The 15,378-nt window shown below is 46.0% G+C and overlaps 1 pseudogene; it reads left to right on the top strand.

The window, feature by feature from the left end:
* The first annotated feature begins 13,870 nt into the window (after window positions 1-13,870).
* LOC128056562 (interferon regulatory factor 6-like) lies at window positions 13,871-15,156 on the top strand (annotated as a pseudogene).
* The last annotated feature ends 222 nt before the right edge of the window (window positions 15,157-15,378 follow it).

The raw sequence follows: 15,378 nt of genomic DNA on the forward strand, positions 1-15,378 counted from the left end.
ACTTCATTGCATCTTTTGTTGTTGCTATTGTCACAACGAAATGTTGACCAGACATGACAACTCACTCGCGTCCCAGGTCCTCCCCTTGAGGCTCTCCAGCCCTTCCACAGGTATGAAGGGAGGGTCCGATAGGTAGAGCATCCTCGCTGCCCCAGGGATGCCAGTGCTGGCCCTGTGCATCACCTTAAGGGCGAAGGGCCCACCGGTGGACAGGAAGGAATGACATAAGTACCCTCCTCCATCAGGGCTGCCGAGGGGTTTTGGTTCAGCTTTGGTCCCAGGGTCTGTCATTGTCCACAGTATGCAGGCCACAGGGAACCCCAGCCTCACCCTCCCCACATGTCCCACACCCTCCTTTAATCAACCCTGGGCTCCCCAGTATCATCATCACAGTAGCTGTAGCATCTAGACAAAGCCATGCTGAAGTAATGGTCAGCCTTCTCAAAGTTGGGAAATGAAAGTAAGTGTTTAAAGCCACCCAGGGTCACTCTGTTACATGACCATGAGCCAGTTCCTTCTGGTGGAACAGATTAATTCCTGATGTTGTGGGCTGTCCCTTAAGGGCGGGAACACTCACAGCCACAGAATTAATTAGGTCCAGTCTGGAGGTGTAGAGTGGGGTCAGGATCACGTGAGGGATGGTAGGTGATGGAGGATTTCGTGTGCACAGATGATGTCATGATGAAAGCACCCTCTCCAGCCTTTCTCTTGGAGATCAAGGCACCATGCATGGTTGAGGCTGGTGGCCAAAGTGACCCGGTCCCACTGCCGCTTAACTATGGCGAGAGGCAGAGCCAGGAGGTAGGGGGATGACCGAGAAACCCGTGGCTGAGTGTGCAAGCCACGTAGTGTCTGAATATATTCAACGAGATTGCCTATGTCAACTTCTCACTTTCTGATCGTTTACGACTCTTACCCAGAGGTTCCACAGCCAATGAGGGCAGTTGTATGTAGACATTCAGTGCTTAGGGAAAGTGTGCCTGAGTTCGCACTTGGGTGTTATCCTCCGGATATTTCCATCATGAAATTATTCTGCATGTGTCTGTGTGTCTGTCTCTCAGGCATTATTTATACAACTGGTAAATGAAAGATATTAATCGGTTGAGGGAATAAATTATAATTTCTGATTCTTGCTTTGTTAAGTAACTGAAGCCTTTTAGTAAGAAGAAATACAGAAAATTTCTCTGTGAGCTCAGGCTAATGGAATTTAAGGAATGAAAGATACTGATACAGTCCTGACTCTTGTTATAACAAGTGTGCATGTAGATATAGTTATATAATTGTATATATACATATCTACATACATGGTTGCTTTTAAACTTTTTTTTTCATCAAACTTTATTTCTAAAACCTTGACAATAAATTTTTTTAATTATGCAAGCACCAGTTTTTTAAGTGAAGTAAGCAAATGTTATATGTCTTTCTGTGAAACAAAAAAATCCAGTTTTCCCATGCACTCATATCTTTCACCTTCTGGCTACATTAAAAAGTATGGCAGAAATATTTACAAGGTGCTCTGAGGGTAGAACTACAACCTAAAGGTTGTGTCCTTATCAGAAACCTAATTGAACTCTGACCTTTGATGAGAAGTTGACCTAGAATTCATGGTTTTTACAAGATTAGGGGAAGAAATGCTCATTTGGATCTATGGAAAATAGTCTCCCAGCTTAGGTTTCACACAAATTAACTGCATCAGAACTGTTAAAACCTAACATTTATGACACCACACATCATGTTATAGTCTAGATAAAAATCCTTGTGAAATTTTTCTTGGAAAAAAAATCCTTGGAAACCAGTCAACTTTTTTAACAGCTTTGGGAATTTTTTTGTATGATACTTTTTAAAATGAAATGTGTACTCTTCAACATGAATTAAGGCTTGAGGTTTTCCAGGAGTCACCTTTTAAACGTGTTTGTACACAGTTTAACGCTTTGATATTTTCTAGTTTGGTTTTGTATATTTTTATGTGTACACAATGTACAGACTTTTTTCCCTGTAAATAAAACATGTTTTCATTTGTCTAGATTCGTCTCTGTTTTAATTTGTAGAAGTTGCACAAAGTAATGAATGAGGGGCAAAATCATGAGGCGTCTCAAGAAAAAAAATGGCACAGAGCCGAGATCTAACTGGAAGATTGTGAAAGGAGTAAGAACAGCAGGCCTTCCCACTCTGAACCTGGACACACCCGGCCTGAAACAGGTAGTTACCTGCGGGTTACCTGCCAGACCAGGAGATTGGGCATGAAATTCAGAGGAGGGACAGCCCTAGGCATTCCGTGCCATGCTCAGGAAACCACAAGTGCACAGAATCCGGCAGGAGGGAAGCCCTCCAGCACAAAAGGCAAAATTAGGCAGAGGGGTCCTAATGTTACTTATAGGCCAGCACATTGATTAATTTATTGTCACCAGCATGACAGAGCTTTTAGTCTTAGAGACTACAAATAAGGGCTTCCCAGGTGACTCAGTGGTAAAGAACCTGTCTGCCGATACAGGAAACAGGAGACACAGGTTCGATCCCTGGGTCGGGAAGATCCCCTGGAGGAGGGCATGGCAACCCACTCCAGTATTCTTGCCTGGAGAATCCCACGGACAGAGGAGCCTGGTGGGCTACAGTCCATGAGGTTGCAAAGAGTTAGACACAACTAAGCAACTTAGGATGCCTGCACACATGATAAATGAATGGTTAGAAGGAGGCCTTGGAGAAGGCAATGGCAACCCATTCCAGTGTTCTTGCCTGGAGAATCCCAGGGATGGGGGACCCTGGTGGGCTGCCATCTCTGGGGTCGCACAGATTCGGACACGACTGAAGCGACTTAGCAGCAGCAGCAGCAGCAGAGGGAGGCCTGGAGCCACTGAAGTCACCTTACCCACTACTATGTCACGTTATCCTTAGTGTCTTTGCCCTTTCCTCATGAAGGGAAATCAGTTAGTTAGGCCCCCGGAAGGAAATTCCCAGAGGTTTTCCGGTTAGAATGTGAAGGAATCCTGGAGGGGAAGTGTCCAGGGTTGACTGTGAGGACTGATGTGAGCAGCTGGGAGGCCCTGAATTCCCTCTGAGTGATGTGCTAAGTCACAGGGAACCCACACTGTAACTCGCCATCAGTTTTGTTTCCCCACAAGGTGCAAGATGTCAGCTTCCAGGTCATTGAAATGCAGGCCTGATTCGGGAAGACTAGAGCTGGGGCCCTGCAAGGATGCTGAGATGAGGCGGCCTGGGACAAAGATGAGGCCAAAGAGTGGGGAGCAGGAGGCCAACTCCACCTGCCTCAGGCTAGAGGTGCCAGGGGAGACAGCCCTGGGCGCTCCATGCTGTGCTGACAAAACCCCAGGTATACAGAATCTGGCAGGAGGGAAGCCCTCTGGCAGCAAACCTCCGCTGACCCTTCATCTGAGCAGGGGTTGGCAAACTACAGCCCACAGCCTCCTTTGTCAGTAAAGTTTTATTGGGCTGCAGCCACACTCGTGTTGACGTCTTAGCCATGGCTACTCCATACAGAATCGAATAGTTGCTACAGAGACCTAATAGCCGCCGATCCTAAAATATGTATTATCTGGTTCTTTACAGAAAGGATCTGCAGAGTCTCAATTTTAGATACAAAATACAAGAGCTCATTTAGGCAAGCATTGTGTTAATGGCGGGCAGGTGGTCCTCCCAAACCACCTTCTAAGGTAGTTATAATATTAGCCTCAAGAATATTGGGATTACAGAGGTTAATTCACCAGCCTGCAACCCCACAGCCAGAAAGTGATAGAGTCCAGCTTGCAGTACCCATCTGATTCAAAGCCTCTACTTGGAACTCTTAGGTCAGGCTTTCTTTTTCTTTTCAATATTTATATATTTATTTTGTTACCCTGGTTCCTAGTTGTGGCATGCTCACAGAATGCGAAGTCTTAGTTATTGGCACGTGGGATCTAGTTCCTTGACTAGGGATCGAAACTGGGCCCCCTGCACTGGGAGCGTGGAGTCTTAGCCACTGGACCAACAGGGAAGTCCTGTGTCAGGCTTTTTAGAGCCTTTTCTCCCTGCGACACTACTCTGCTGCTCAAATACCCCCAAAACTCCTAAACCCCTGAACTGCGTGTGTCAAGTACAATTTCTACTTCCCATCTCTGTGTTTGTCACAGCCCAGTGGAAGGAGCAGGTCTCAGATGCAAAGAGAAAGCCAACATCCCATAAACTACCCCCAACACATACACAGCTCCCATCCTAACTCCTCGGTGTTGTGCTGGAGAAACCACCTTGAAGAATGAGACACTACGCGTGAAATGATCACAAAAGTCAAAGGAACAGAAAAATCAATGGATATAAGGGGAATTTGTAGAGACTGGAAGGCAAAATAACAACAAAAATGAGAAAGCTGGGGGCGAGAGGGAAGCTGAAGAAGGAAAGGATATATGTATATGTATAGCTGATTCACTTTACTGTACAGCAGGAGCTAACACAGCATTGCAAAGCAACTATACTGCAATAAAAAAAATAGAAAACTGATGTGCTGCAGGAGCAAGATCTAATGCAAGCTTCTAGGCCCTCAGCCTCTGTTCACTTTGTTGTGCTGCTTCAGTGTTACTGGCCTCCCCACCCACCCCTGAGCTACTAGGCCCACTAGACCGCTGCACTTGATGGCTGCTGTTGTTACTGTTTAGTGACTAAGTCTTGTCTGACTGTTTGTGACCCCATGACTGTAGCCCACCAGGCTCCTCAGTATAGTTGCCTCTGCAGGCAAGAATACTGGAGTGGGTTGCCATTTCCTTCTCCAAGGGATCTTCCTGACCCAGGGATAGAAACCACGTCTCCTGCATTGTCAAGCAGATTCTTTACTATCTGAGCCACTGGGGAAGACCTTTATATCATACGTAAATACATACATGACTTAAAAATAATTTTAAGTGCCCAAATAATTAGAACTAGTGATTATCTCTGCATGGGCATGGTGAGAAAATGAGGAACTTATCTTTATCCTGATACTTAACATATTTTTAAAAGATCTATAAACATAACAACAAAAAACAAATTTTAACAATATTCAGGAGATCTTGTGGTCTAGTGGGAAGAGATGAGCTTCGACAGTGTGGCTGGTCAGAGAAGAGAACCCCTCTCCTGCTTTGCTTTATTCATTTAACTGATCCAGATGTGGTGGGGATCAGAACCCCCAGATGCTCACTGCTATACAGGCAAGTTCAGCACCCAGCACCCTGTAATGTCACCACCAACAGCACAGGATCATGTTATTGATGAGAAAGACCAGGTCCGTGCCTACCTCCTCACTAGCTAGGCAACCTTGAGTACAGCATTTATTTTCTCTGACGTTTGTTTCTTCATGTGTGAAAAAAGAGGTCATAACAGCACCTACTCATTGAATTATTGCAATGATTAATTTAGACAGTGTGTGTAAATTATTTAGCACAGGGTCTGATAGCTAACGAAATGAATCGTTGCTGGTCTTGTTATTATTTTTATATTTTGATCTCCTCAGTCTAATATATCTAAATAATTAATAGAAGAGGACATTCACGGATGCTAAACAGAGCAGATGGTTGCTTTTTCACAGACGTTTCAGATGTTTAAATTTTAAAGTAAAATGAAACTATGTCTTTGTGGGGATGATTTGTTTTCAACTCTCTCTAAACAAAGTACAACAGGAATCCTCCTCTTGCATGAAATAAGGAAGCCCAGGTAAATATGAAAGAAATTTTTTTTCTTCTTTCTGACCCTTTTCCTGCCTACAAAGGATCTGTGCCTGCTGTAAGGAGATCTGCACTGCATTGCCCCCAGGAAGGAGCTAATCACCTCTCAGTGATGCTGGTCAGAATCTGCACAAACTCTCACTAAACAGAATAAATCAGCAAACGGGGGAGTGTTGTCAATAGCTCAGTTCCTATTTATTTCCTCTTCTTTACAGTTTTCTGCTCTCTTTGAACATTTGCACTCTTGGTACAGCAGTTATCTGCAGAGCAAGTGCTGCAAAGCAAGCTGAAAGTAGTCAAAGAGGAAGTGTCTGTCGCTCAGTCATGCTGGCCTACAAGAAACATCAGGGCCTATTGGCCTAACACCATCTATCAGACGTGGGGATGAGGTGAACCATCCAGTCTGGGTGACTCCACAGCTGCATGTAGCCCTGGAACCACCCAGGAGAAGCCAGCAGAGGAACCAGCCGACAGACCTGCAGAGTGGGAGGAACAACACATAGCTTCCGCTTTGAGCCTTTATACCCTGGTGACTCAGTGGTAAAGAATCTGCCTGTAATGCAGGAGACCCAGGTTCAATCCCTTTGTGTCCCAGCAGGGGTGTGTGATCTCAGGTCTGAGTGTGGTCCAGGGGACATGAGGGGCAGTGGCTGGAGCTACTGAGCAGGACTCATAGGGCCTTGGGGATGGGGTGGGGACAGAACCCCTCCCCCACATTCTCTGCTGCAGCTCCTCTGAAATACATAGACAGCAGTATTTGATGCATGTTTCCTGAGCACTAAGTGGAAGGTGTTAACTACGTGAGACCCTGAACACACAGCCCAGGCCTCCTATAGCCTAAGGACTGACGGTGTTCACCCTGTGACACCACCTACAGCCTCCCCATCAGCCAATCAGAGGATTGTGGGCGAGCTAATCACACACCCTGAGACCCTCTCCCTTACCTGCTTTTAAAAGTGTTTTGCTGAAAGCCTTCAGGCAGTTTGGGGGAGCTAGGGGCTTTTTAGGGCATGAACCGCCCTTCTGCTTGTAGGGCCCTGCAACAAACTTCTGCTTCAAACTCCAATGTTTCAATTTGCTTGGCCTCACTGTGTGTGGGCACACAGACTTGCGCTAACACAAGTTTGGGATGCTGTCCAGGGTTTTGATGTATGTGGTGAACCAGTCATCAGTATGTGGTGCTTTCTCATCCTTGGCCAAAATAAATAGTTCTAAGGTGAAAATGAGGGTACCCATCTTATGATCACGCCTCATGTCTGAAGCTAGCAGAATAGGCCATTCCAAACAGACCACTTTGGCTTAAGGATCATTTTGATCTAAAGGCACCTGAAAGACAGCAGGTGCAAGAAGTGTGCTCAGATCACCTATTTTCCTCCTGGAGGCAGGAAATGAAGCTCTGCTATGAATGATGCCCTCTGGTTCTAGGAGAAAAGAAGCATTCCCATTCCCTGAGAAGGGGAGTCAAGGTGGAGAGTAATCTGTACAAACTCTGATGAAGTTTGACCTTGACCTTCCTTTAGCCTCAGTATTTTAGTTTCTTCCCCATGACGGAAACTCTGTTCAACCTGCTGTACGAGCACTGAGGCCTCCGGAGGCTCCCACGTGCCTGCAAGAATCTGCACTGTGCTGTGTGCTGTGCTTAGCTGTTCAGTTGTGTCCAGCTCTTTGTGACCCCATGGACTGTAGCTCACAAGGCTCCTCTGTCCATGGGATTCTCCTGGAGTGGGTTGCCATGCCTTCCTCCAGGGGACTTTCCCAACCCAGGGATTGAACCCAGGTCTCCCACATTGCAGGTGTATTCTTTACTGTCTGAGCCATCAGGGAAGCCCAAGAATCTGCACACCCTTCTGTAAACCTACTGTTTGTCAACTTAATTCTCAGCCTAATTGGAGCCTGTAAGACAGTCAAGATAAAACTTGGCCTTTCTACAGACCCAGTGAAATATTTTTATTGCTGATTGCTGCAATTCAGTGCTTTTTTTGTTTGTTTGTTTCTTTTTAAACCTTTCATTTAAAAATTTTTATTTATTCATTATTTTTGACCACACCATGAGGCATGTGGAATTAGTTCTCCGATCAGGGATCGTACCCATGCCCCCTCTGCACTGGAAGTGCAAAGACTTGGCAACTGGCCTGCCAGGGAAGTCCCAGTGCTTTTCTTGTTTGGAGGCTTCCTAACCAAGAGAGGAAGGCTTCCAGTGGGGGACACAGGAATGTCACCAGCATCTTGGCCATTTGTGTTCTCAGGTCATTTGGTCAAAAAAGTGAGCAGAGAAGGGAGGTTGCAGAGTCTGCTGGGGTACCATGGTCCTGCCATGGAGGAGACAGTGGGAGCTGTTACGCTATGGGGGCAGGAAGAAGAGAATGGAGCCCAGACGACCCCTGGTCCTTAGGCTGCCATGCCTTGTGTGACACCTGAACATGGGCCAGTTTACTGAGGCTGAGATGCAAATGAAAAGCTAAGTTATCCCCGGGAAAATGGAATGGGAGTGTGGCCTCTGTGCATGCTTCCTTCCCTGCCCGGAGGAGCATCTGTTCATATTTTTAATGGTCTCCTTTCTCTTCCCTGCCTTCTTCCCCACATTGTATAAGCCAGAGGTCCCTGGCACACATTTCATGGAAGACAGTTTTTCCATGGACAGGGATGGTTTCAGGATGATTCAAACACATGGCATTTATTGTGCACTTTATTTCTATTATTATTACATCAGCCCCATCTCAGATTATCAGGAACTAGATTCTGGAGGTTGGGAAGCCCTGGCATAACAGATATTCTAGTGATATTCATGTTGAAACTGTGACTATAAGTTGCAGAATATTCCGACGGCATTACAACTGCTGCAGAAATCCCTGTGTCTCCTGAGATGCCTGGAGCTGGTTGATTGAGTGATGGTGGCTTGGACTGGATCCTGTGGGGAAGGGCCATGTTGTTTCAGGTGGGAGCTGTCACTTCAAAAGTGTGAGGTTAGAAGGAAGGTTTAGGCAGGTGCTGAGTAATCAAAGGTGTGGGTGCAGGAAATAGCTCACAGTTTTGAGGATGTGCCCACCTGATTCACACATTCTTTCAAGTTGGAAGGAATTCCTCCTTACAAGTCTTCATGGGAAGCAGTAGGGAAACTGGCAACAATGCATGCTTCCTCTCCCAGCCTACAACCAGGAGGGTGGGCACACACCCGTGCACTGACCAACTGCATGTTCTCCCCCTGGACTCCGAGGTTTGCGTTTGCGGCACAAAGTCCACAAGATCATTGAGACATGAGCCCTGATAGCATCTTGGCCAGGCCACCAGTGGCCCCGAGCTGGGCTCCGTCCACAGCCCCCCCTCCTACTTTTCTCAGGACTACATCCCTAATACTGAGCTCTCTGAGATTAATATGGGAGATGAATCCTTTGTCAGTTGCTTCATTTTCAATTATTGATTAATGCATATATGTGGAATCTAGAAGAATAGTACTGATGAACCTATTTACAGAGAAGAAATGGAGGCGCAGATGTAGAGAATGAACTTGTAGACACAGCAGGGGAAGGTGAGGGTGTGACAAATCAAGAGAGTAGCATTGACATACATACAGATAACTAGTGGGAAGCTGCTGCAAAACACAGGGAGCTCAGCTCAGTGCTCTGTGATGACCTAGAGGGTGGGATGGAAGAGGATGAGAGGGAGATCCAAGAGGGAGGGGGTGTATACATACACATGTACCTGATTCACACTGTTGTACAGCAGAAACTGATACAACGTTGTAAAGCAATTATCCTCCAATTTTTTTAAAAAAGGCTGATTCTCAGCCCTCTCGCTGTTGTCATCAACAGCTCAACATCCTTCCTCTTCTGATGAACTTGCGTAAGTCTGTTTCTATCTCTTGCAACCAAGGATTGACTAGTACCCCAAGCAATCAAAAGCACTCCTCAAAAACGAGGTAATTTTCTAGCAAAGATTTTTTTTTTCTGTACCTTTCTAGCAACCTCTTTTAATCACAACTGTTGAAATATTTTGATAACATCATTTGACATCATGTTCACTAGAAAAGTTTTTGTAAATAAGAAATTAACTTAAATGGAAAAATTAGAAAGTTTATTAAAGTTAGTATAAGTATAAATTACAATTTGCTGCAAAATTTCAGAGTAGGCTGATGGAAAGCTAAAATACTTTGGCTATTGTAAAATCAGAAATGAGATAAGGTATAAATTACATATACAAGGTATAAATTACATATACATATACATATAATTTACTTATACAATAAAAATAACTATATAAATTACATATATAATTTACATACACATGTACATATACGTGTGTGTGTGTGTGTGTGTGTGGTTGTATACTTTCCTCCCAAACACAGATTTCCTTGTACTTTTTCCAGAGCTTCAGAATCAGATTTATCATCCTGCTAATTTTACATGACATTTAATGAACATCTGACACCTCTGTAAACAATTTTTTGAATTTCTTCTCTCCATTTGAAAATTTCTGAACCATTGTGAAAAGACATCTATTTTTAAAGACATAATATGTTCTGCTTCCATCGGAAGGTTTTGAGAGTTGATTTTCCCCTGTAACTTATGTCGGCAGTAACTGACATTTGAAGCTTATGAAGCTTATTACATGTGCTTGACACGTCGACAGTGTCGAACATGCTGCTTGGTAGATAAAGATTAGTCATCAGTGTGAGGTTATATTTATGGAAACATGAAATTAAAAACTCAAGTAATTCAATAAATTACACCTTGAAAAAAACATGTTCCAGAAGCAAAATTCCAAGATGATAATACTTGTCAAAGCAATCTACAGATTCAATGCCACCTCTCCTGAAATATCAATGCCTTTTTCTGTAGAAATGGAAAAGGCAGCACTCAAACTCATATAGAATTACTAGGAAACCAGAAAAACCCAGACAGCCAGGTGTCCTGTATGTGAGTAAAAAGGACAAATCCTCATCCAGGACTGTGGGCTCTTGGAAACAAACGCCTTCAGGCTCCAACATTCCAGACTCTAGGGATCATAATGAAGGTTTTTCCTCTCGGGCTAGGATTAACTGTAAGATGGGCTTACAGAATCAAGGTTCCTCAACCTACAAGCTGATGGCAAAGTTGCAACATCATTAAAATCCCTGTGTCTCTGTACATGTGTGGCTGAGTCCCTTTGCTGTTCACCGGAAACTACCACGAGGTTGTTAATCAGCTATGTGCATGCGGGCTAAGTCATTTCAGTCATGTTGAACTCTTTGCAACCCTATTGACTCCCACCAGGCTCCTCTGTCCATGGGATTCTCCCGGCAAGAATACTGGCATGAGTTGCCATTTCCTTAGGGAGGGGCACTCAGGCAGTTACCCACATCTTAAAACCATGGTTCTCAGATCTGGTTGACTGGATGGTCCAGCTCTTTTTGCTATTTGGAATCACAGCACAACTGTGAGCTAGCTCTCCTTCTGAAAATGTCTCTGAATTGAGAACTTCTGAACTCCTTATGATTCTTCTGCCTCACATCAAAGCTGCAGGCCCATCCTAATTAACTGCCTGTCTTTCAGAGATGGATGGAATGAGCTACTTGCATCTGTTTGATGTTCTTCCAAAAGCATAAATTACCCGCTCAACTCACCTCTAGCATCCGAGTCAAACGGGCTTGGGAAAGATGAAATAGAAGCAGACAAAACCTCGCCCCCTGACCCACCACTAAATACTTGGAAAGTGGAGATAAAGAAAAGATTTTGTCTGTGGGATCTATGGTTTGAAGAATCCATCCAATTTCCTCCTCTTCTCCTGTTTTCTGAAGCGTTTTCTTTTTTTCCACTTCCTCAGTCAATAAAGAAAAGCTGAGTAACAGCTGTTTCATCTCTTGCTCTTATAAATTGGAAATAGATTTTTTGTAACACAGCGAAATTCTGTACCACAAAAATCGATGAACCCCATGGACGGTGGGAAAGGGATTTGACCTATTTAAGGATTAATGAAATGTAGGTGCAAGCCCAGTGCTGAGCCTATGTCTCCAGCTTGGCCTCTGTCCACCTGCCTCCTGGGGAGGGACTAGGGGGGAGCTGTCTTTCTCTGGGTGGTGCACATGCTGGGCTAAGCTCTGATGGCTTCCGCGCCTCTAATCTCACTGTTCCCACGCCCCACCCTTCACTGCCATCATCTGCCCAGCGCGGTCCCCGACTGAACATCCCTCCATCCACAGAGCCCTCCCCATCGGCCTCCCCCTCCCGCTGCTGTGGATCAGCCTTTCCTCTGAAACAGGGCTGAGCTCATTCCTCTGTTGTCTGTCCTCTGCCTCCAGGGCTGGGCTCCTGGAGGGTGGAGGTGACTCCTCCACAGGGAGCGGTTCTGAATTCATCACTTGGGTTCATCAGGATTGCCTGAAACAAGCACATAGACCCCTGCTCACCTCCATGCTTTATTCATCTCATTCCATGTCTCCTGTGCCTTCCCTTGGTTCTCCCCTCCAGGTGCTCAGATACTAACCATCCACTAAGACCAAGCTGAGAGCATCCCAGGTGGCACAGGGTAAAGAACTCACCCGCCAAACAGGAGACATAAGAAACACAAGTTCAATCCCAGGATTGAGAAGATCCCCTGGAGAAGGAAATGGCAACCCACTCCACGGAAAATCCCATGGAGAGAGGAGCCTGGAGGGCTACAGTCCATGGGGTCACAAAGAGTCAGACGCAACTGAGCAACTATACGCACACACACACTAGACCAAGCTCAATTCCCACCTCCTCCATGAAGCCCTCTAGGACTCTTCTTCCTGACTCTGATTGTACCTGCAACCTGACTCTGTTGGTTGATTCCGCCTCTGCTCTGTATAAAACTCTGGATCTCCTCCAAAGCTGGCCCTCTCCTATGACTCTATACTCTGTCTCTGGGTGGTTCCATCCACATCACATCACTGCCATGGTCTAGGTACTGTTTTTCCCTTTATCTTCATCTCTAACTTAATTTTAGTTGAATCTATTCAATTCCTTCTTGACTATGCCATTGAACTATTTTAACAGATCAACATGGAACCCAAGATCTTTCTTTTCCCAAAGAGTTCTACCCACCATGAGCCTCACCTCGGTAACCAGAGTTTTCCCCTACTTTGTGAAAATTTAAGAAGTGCCCTTTCCACTAGACACTTTACTCCCAGCATTGGAACTTTCTCATGATATATTAATTTTATCTGGACAAGACAATGCCTCCACCAGTTGGAAACTCTTATTATAAAAATAGGAATCTGTGCTGTCAGGGGAATAAACGACAGCCTTTAGAAGCAACACCATAATTCTCTAAAGTACACCTGGTCACCCTGATGGACTGAAATACAGGTGCCTTTCCTGTTAAAACTGTCTGGAGCACGTCACCCAGGCATTGGTTCTGAATGTTTACTTGATACAATGAAATAATTGAAAAGTGAAAGTGAAGTCGCTTAGTCATGTCCGACTCTTTGCGACCTCGTGGACTGTAGCCTACCAGGCTTCTCCGTCCATGGGATTCTCTAGGCAAGAACACTGGAGTGGGTTACCATTTCCTTCTCCAACCCACTATTAGCTATGTTCATGTTTTTTTTAAAGGAAAAGAAAATAAGAAAAACAGAGCATTGTTAAAATCATACCCTTGAAATTTTCCGGAAGTAAACAGAAGGAGTGCCCGACGTTCTTTTATTATTATCATTATTTATTTTATTCAGGGACTTCTGGTGGCTCAGTGGTAAAGAATCTGCCTGCCAATGCAGAAGACATGGGTTCGATCCCTGGTCCAGGAGCAACTAAGCCCGTGTGCATAACTGCTGAGCCTGTGCTCTAGAGCCCAGGAGCTTCAACTCCTGAGCCCATGTACCCTAGAGCCTTTGCTCTGCAACAAAGGAAGCCGCCACAGTGAGAAGCCCTGGCACTGCAAGAGAGTATCTCCCACTCCCCGAAACTAGACAAAACCCTGAATAGGCTCACCTGGGCCGAGCAGGTGAGGGCCGGCACGGGGCAGGGAGAGGAGCCCGCAGTCCCTACCAGCGCACAGCCAGGCGTTGCTCGCCCTTCGGGTCGAGGAGCACCGTGGCGGTGGGTGATCGTACCTGGGGACTTGGTTCAGAGGGACGTTCGCTTCTGGCAGCCGGATTGAAGACAGAACCTTTGGGTGGCCCAGAGAACAGGAACCTGACTTGAGGCCCAGCTCTCAGATTCCTGTGGATACACCGCCTGCTTATCTATATCATGGCCCTCCACCCCCGCAGAGTTCAGCTGAAGCCCTGGCTGGTGGCCCAAGTGGATAGTGGCCTGTATCCAGGGCTCATCTGGCTACACAGGGACTCTAAATGCTTCCAGATCCCCTGGAAACATGCCACCCAGCAAAGCCCCCAGCAAGAGGAGGAAAACACCATTTTCAAGGCCTGGGCTGTGGAGACAGGGAAGTACCAGGAAGGGGTGGATGACCCTGACCCAGCTAAACGGAAGGCCCAGCTCCGCTGTGCTCTCAACAAGAGCAGAGAATTCAACCTGATGTATGATGGCACCAAGGAGGTGCCCATGAACCCAGTGAAGATATATCAAGTGTGTGACATCCCCCAGCCCCAGGGCTTGATCATGAACCCAGGATCCACTGGGTCTGCTCCTTGGGATGAGGAAGACAATGATGTGGATGAAGAAGATGAGGAAGATGAGCTGAACCAGTCACAGCACCACGTCCCCATCCAGGACACCTTCCCCTTCCTGAACATCAGTGGTTCTCCCATAGCACCAGCCAGTGCGGGCAACTGCAGTGTGGGCAACTGCAGCCCTGAAGCAGTGTGGCCCAAAATGGAACCTCTGGAGATGGAAGTGCCCCAGGCACCTATACAGCCTTTCTATAGCTCTCCAGAGCTGTGGATCAGCTCACTCCCAACGACTGACCTGGACATCAAGTTTCAGTACCGTGGGAAGGAGTACGGGCAGACCATGACCGTGAGCAACCCCCAAGGCTGCCGGCTCATCTAAGGGGACCTGGGTCCCATGCCTGACCAGGAGGCGCTCTTTGGTCCTGTCAGCCTGGAACAGGTTAAGTTCCCGGGGCCAGAGCACATCATCAATGAGAAGCAGAAGCTGTTCACCAGCAAGCTGCTAGACATCATAGATAGAGGACTGATTCTGGAGGTCAGCAGGCATGCCATCTATGCCATCAGGCTGTGCCAGTGCAAGGTGTACTGGTCTGGGCCATGTGCCCCATCACTTGTTGCCCCCAACCTGATTGAGAGACAAAAGATGGGAAACCCCAGGAAAGGAAACTCATCTTGGTTCAGGTCATTCTGGCGGTGGCTCGGATGATCTATGAGATGTTTTCTGGTGACTTCACACGATCCTTTGACGGTGGCAGTGTCCACCTGCAGATATCAACTCCAGACATCAAGGATAACATCGTTGCTCAGCTGAAGCAGCTGTACCGCATCCTGCAAACCCAGGAAAGCTGGCAGCCCATGCAGCCCGGCCCCAGCATGCAACTGCCCGCTGCCCTGCCAACCCAGTAATCATGAATACCATCTTCCTTTTTTTACAACATTTTACATGAATATTTTTTATTTTTCAGATTTAACCAGCTTTCAAGCCTTTCTTCTTTCTCACAATATTAGTAGTCTCTGACTCTCCAAGTATGTCTAGCTTTTAAAATTGATTTAATTTATGAAACAGATCACCCTTCATACTTTCCTCTTCTTCTTTAAACCTCCCAAGGTAGTATAATGTAGTATAAA

Source organism: Budorcas taxicolor, chromosome 11 (assembly GCF_023091745.1).
Source record: "Budorcas taxicolor isolate Tak-1 chromosome 11, Takin1.1, whole genome shotgun sequence".
NCBI lineage: Eukaryota > Metazoa > Chordata > Mammalia > Artiodactyla > Bovidae > Budorcas > Budorcas taxicolor.